This window comes from Macaca mulatta, chromosome 4, assembly GCF_049350105.2.
Source record: "Macaca mulatta isolate MMU2019108-1 chromosome 4, T2T-MMU8v2.0, whole genome shotgun sequence".
Classification (NCBI taxonomy): domain Eukaryota; kingdom Metazoa; phylum Chordata; class Mammalia; order Primates; family Cercopithecidae; genus Macaca; species Macaca mulatta.
The window spans coordinates 12681207-12686723 of record NC_133409.1 but is presented as its reverse complement, the minus strand read 5'-3'; the positions used below and the strand labels follow the sequence as shown (position 1 = coordinate 12686723).

Below are 5517 nucleotides of genomic sequence, written 5' to 3'. Positions count from 1 at the left end.
TGAGAGTCCAGGGAGATCAGAGTGGCTGAACCTCACAGTGCAGAGACTAGAGAGGAGAGAGCTCCACAGACAGAAGCTGAGAGCTCTGCGGGTTAGAGAGTGATTAGCTCATGCATGTGAGAAAAATACAGAAGGCAAGGCAAGGAAACATCCAACAGGATTAGAGAAAGCAGTACCTGGGGTTAACACAGGATGAATAATAGTGCTGTTCTACCAGCCAGATAAAAAGTTCATAATTCTGAGGCATTGGGTAGGGTGCTCAGAAAAGTCTTGCCTTGATTAAAAGGCAGAAGCTGTCAGAATAGATGAAATAGCAAGGCCAGACTGTATGTTGCCTACAAGAAATATGCTTCAAATATACAAATAGGTTATAAGTAAAAGGCTAGAAAAAGACATATCATGCTGACACTAATCAAGAGAAGGCTGAATATCAAACAAAATTCATTTTAGAAGACTATTATCAGAAATAAAGAGGGCAATTTCATAATGGTAAAAGACCAAATAATTAAGATGATATAACATCCTAAATGTTTATGCACTTACTGACAGAGCTTCAAAATACATGAAGAAAAACAAATAGAACTAATAAGAAAAACAAATAGAACTAATAAACAAATAGAACTAAAAAGAAGAAATAGACAAATCCAAAATTATGCTCAGAGATTTCAGTATCCCTCCTAATAGCACAGAATAAGTGGAGAGAAAAATAAGGAAGACTATAAAAGACTTGAACAACATTGTCAGCCAAATTAACCTTCTAGACAGTAATAGAATGTATCAGCCCCAAACAGCAAAATATACATTCGTTTCAAGGACACACAGAACAAATAGACCAAGGTAGACCATTTTTCTCATCCATAAAAAATCTCAACTAATTAAAAAGAATTCAAGTAACAGATAGCATATTTTCTGACCACATGGAATTAAATTAGAATCAATAAAGAAACTCATGTGGAAAATCATCAACTATTTTGGAAACTAAGTAACACACTTCTAAATAACCAATTGTCCAAGAAGTTATAAAAAGAAATATTAGAAACTACTTTCAACCAAATAAAAATTAAAATGACATATCAAAATTTGGGGGATATGGATAAAGCAGCAAATTATGGAACTAAAACACCTGTCTTAGAAAACAGGCATGGTCTCAAATGATCTCAGCTTCTATCTTAAGAAATTAGAGAAAGAGGAGAGCAAATTAAACCCCAATTAAGGAGAAGTCAGGAAATAATTAAGATTAGAGCACAAATCAATAAAATAGAAAGAGGAAAAATGTATAGAAAATCAATAAAATGAAAAGTTGGTTCTTTGAGAAGGTTAATAAAGCTGATAAACCCTAACCAGTCTGATAAGAAAAAAAAAGACACAAATTCCTAATATCAGGAATGAGAGAGGTGACATCACTACAGCATCTACAGATATTAAGAGGATAATTATGGAATGTTTTCAACAACTTTATGCCAATAAATTTGAAAACTTAGATGAAATAAATAAATTCTTTGAAAGACACGAATTTCCAAAACTCACTCAAGGACAAACAGAAAACCTGAAAAGCCTTATGTCTTTTAAAAACATTAGATTTTTAGTTAAAAACATCCCCATGAAGAAAACTACAGACACAGACAGCTTCACTCGTAAATTACACCAAACATTTAAGGAGGAAATAATGGTAGGTCTGAACAAACTCTTCCAGAACATTGTAGAGAAGGGAACACTTTCAAACTCACTCTGTAGACTGGAATCAGACAACACCCTGTGATTCACTTCCAGGGTTCCCATACCTGGGAGTCTTACGGCAAGACAGTGGAGGTGCACTTTGCTCTACTCATAGAATGAAAAGCAATGAGTGGGCTGAGAGGTGAGCTATAGGGAAAGCTGGGCTGAGTGAACGATGCCCGTTTTATTGCATGCCATCTACTTGGTACCTATGGCAAGTTGCAGAGGGCTACATGCAGTGAGGCAGCTGTGAAATAGAGCCTTCTGTCAGGAATGCTTGTCTGCTCCCCTGTCAACCAGGGAATGTTCATGGCGGTCAACATGTCATCAAACAGTTCAAGAGCCTGGGTGGATATGGCCTGATACCACAGAGGGGTTACTTCCTCCAACCAAGTAGTTGATACGTACTTGTTATAGTACCCGTCACAAGTGGGCTAAGGTTAGAGGACACAGATTAACAGCTGTAAATCCATTGCCATTGGCGAAGAAATGGTTATGAGCACTTCTTAGAGCTCACCCTAGTTTGTCCAGGACTTTCCCAGTTTTTGCACCAAAGGTCTCTTGTTCCCAGAACCCCTTCAGCCCATCACCTGGTCCAGGACAAACCAGAATGTTGTTCACCTTAGAGAATTCTGCATTTACAGGGCTCTCCGTGCGGGAGAAAAGCCTGGGAAGCACCACTATTTGGGATCAGCAGGACCACAAGGTGAGGAATGTGCACCAGGTGATGAAGATGTGGTTAGAGCTCAAACCTAACACCGCAGTGTAGCCTCTCATGTCTTAATGGAAGAACAAGGTTAAATAACAAAGAAATAACCTTCCATTTGACAGCAATAACAGTCATGGAGACTCTTTTGGCTGAGGATTCAGAATATAATGAAACCAAGCCTTCCCCAGACCCTACTTTGCCAATTCTTCCTCCTTCTTTTACCCTAAAAAGAGACAAAGACCTGGGGTTTCTCTCCTCAAGAGATTTACTCTCCCTACTACTGGTGTTGCTGGTCACTTAGCACTCTTTTTGAGATGGTGGCCTTTATGCTGGTGATGGGAAGTCACAGCTGACACTGCATAATGAAAAGATTCTGACAAGGGTTATCTCTGCTTAGCATTGACTTCCACCCTCTTAGAAGCCTTTCCCGTGACGTGCATGTGTTCAGAAAGCACATGTTCTTATTTTGGACTTTGCTTGTCAACACCATGATGTGATGTTTAAGAGATGCCACTTGGCCAAACCCCTGGCTCAGCCACTTAGGAGCAGTGTGTCCTTGGGCAAGGTTTTTAGCCTCTCCATGCTTAGATTTCCTCTTCCAAACTGGAGATAATAGCAGGACCTGCCTTGTGAGATTGTTATGGGGGTTGAGGTCACATTTACTAAGTGCTGTGATGAGGCCCCAGTACACAGTGAGCCCTGCTAGACATCTGTGAAACTCAACACATCAATTTTAGGAGCTACCTTGAGGCAAGCACCCGGCAGAGGCAGTTCTCTTCCCCCTAATGGTTCTGGTGCCTTTCAGCTTTTGGTACTCTTCCATAGCTTTGGGACACTGATGTGTCTTATAGAAACAAGATGTCTTATGGAAATTGCCCGCATGGCAGCGAAGCCCAATGCCTGCCAGCTTCCAGGGGAATGGCATCTGTCTATGTGAATGCATCTGTTTCATTTTCAGAGAGAAGAGGCTTTAAACTAATCAACAGTACAACTGTATTCCAATGTTGAAACTGTAACTAAACTACATTAGGCCTGAGGCTGCCTCCCTATTGTGGGTTACCCCCTAACTTAACACTTAAAGGATCTGACAGCCCAATGTAGTAGAGTGCTTTTCTATTTGGTTGGTGCAAAAGTAATTGTGGTTTGGACCATGAATTTTATATCACTATAACTAGGCCCAAACACATCTTTATTAATCAAAATAGGAACCATTACAATCAACACATTTTTGCCAATGAGAAATAAGTTTGTTTATTCCTGTAGCATAAAAATCCTAGATTAGGGATTCAGCAAACTCTTGGAAAGCATTTTCTGCATCCTGCTGGTTGTGGAAGTGTTTTCCCTGCAAAAAGTTGTCAAGATGCTTGAAGACATGGTAGTCAGTGGGCGAGGGGTCAGGTAAATAGTGAGGGAAAACTTTGTAACCCAATTCGTTCAACTTTTGAAGCATTGGTTGTGCCATGTGTGGTTGGGCGTTGTCATGGAGAAGAATTAGGCCCTTTCTGTTGACCAATGCTGGTTGCAGGCATTGCAGTTTTCAGTGCGTCTCATCGATCTGCTGAGGATACTTCTCAGATGTAATGGTTTCATTGGGATTCAGAAAGCTGTAGTGGGTCAGACCGGCAGCAGGCCACCACACAGTGACCATGACCTTTTTTAGTGCAAGTTTGCCTTTTCAGAAGTGCTTTGGATCTTCTTCTTGGTTCAATCATGGAGCTGCTCATTGTTGGTTGTCGTATAAAATCCACTTTTCGTCGCATGTCACAATCCGATTGAGAAATGGTTCATTATTGTTGCACAGAATAAGAGAAAACAACACTTCAAAACGACAATTTTTTAAAATTTCCCTCAGCTCGTGAGGCACCCACTTACAGAGCTTTTTCACCTTTCCAATTTGCTTCAAATGCCGAATGACTGTAGAATGGCTGATGTTGAGTTCTTCAGCAACTTCTCACGTAGTTGTAAGAGGATCAGCTTCGGTGATTGCTCTCAGCTGGTCGTCGTCAACTTCCACTAGCCAGCCACTATACTCCTCATCTTCAAGGCTCTCATCTCCTTTGCAAAACTTTTTGAACCTCTGCTGCACTGTACATTTGTTAGCAGTTCCTGGACCAAATGTGTTGTTGATGATCCGACCCATTTTGAACTCACATAAGAATATCGCACAAATTTGCTTTTTGGCACCGTGGCTCATGCCTGTAATCCCAGCACTTTGGGAGGCTGAGGTGGATGGACCACGAGGTCAGGAGTTTGAGACCAGCCTGGCCAATATGGTGAAACTCCATCTCCATTAAAAATACAAAAATTAGCTGGGTGTGGTGGTGCATGCCTGTAGTCCCAGCTAGTTTGGAGACTGAGGCAGAAGAATTGCTTGAACTCAAGAGGCAGAGGTTGCAGTGAGCAGAGATCGTGCCACTGCACTCCAGCCTGGGTGACAGAGCAAGACTCAGTCTCAAAAAAAAAAAAAAAAAAAAAAAAAATGCTTTTTTTCTAACATCATTTCCATAGTCTAAAATAAACAGCAAGTAATAAGTGTTAGCAAAAAAATAAATAATAAAGTGAGAAATGCCCATCAAAATGATGTATAGCATAACATTTTTTAAAGAATGTATTCCAATATCAAACGGCAAATTCCAACAATGCAAAAACCACAATTACTATTCCACTCAAACAAACCAATAACTGAGTCTCAGCCAATCACAGCAGCCTAGCTTCGGTCAGGCATGGTCTGCTGATCAGACCACGCCCAAATAAGGCTGAGACTGGGCTGTAACCAGCGGAGCAGCCCCGTGCCTCACTTCCATGTTCTGTCCACAAATCTGCCTATTCTCAGAGCTGCCCTGTTCACGAATCATTCTTTGCCGATTAAATTTAATTTGTCCAAAATTCTTCTTTTAACAAAACTTTAATTAAGGGCATTTTACAGCCTGTGCCAATGTTTAAAAAGTTCCCCAATTTGGGGGAAAAAATCCGTTAAAGAGCAAAATACAAGAAGTAAAGGAAAATGTCTCCATTCTTTTCTAGTATTTGCTGACCTCACACAGTGCTTCTCTGGGGACATTTCTCCCCAGTGCAGCAGCTCCTCTGAGCCT

General features: G+C 40.6%; 1 pseudogene; it reads right to left on the bottom strand.

The window, feature by feature from the left end:
- Window positions 1–3617: 3617 nt before the first annotated feature.
- LOC144340601 (histone-lysine N-methyltransferase SETMAR pseudogene) lies at window positions 3618–4619 on the bottom strand (annotated as a pseudogene).
- Between the last annotated feature and the right edge of the window lie 898 nt (window positions 4620–5517).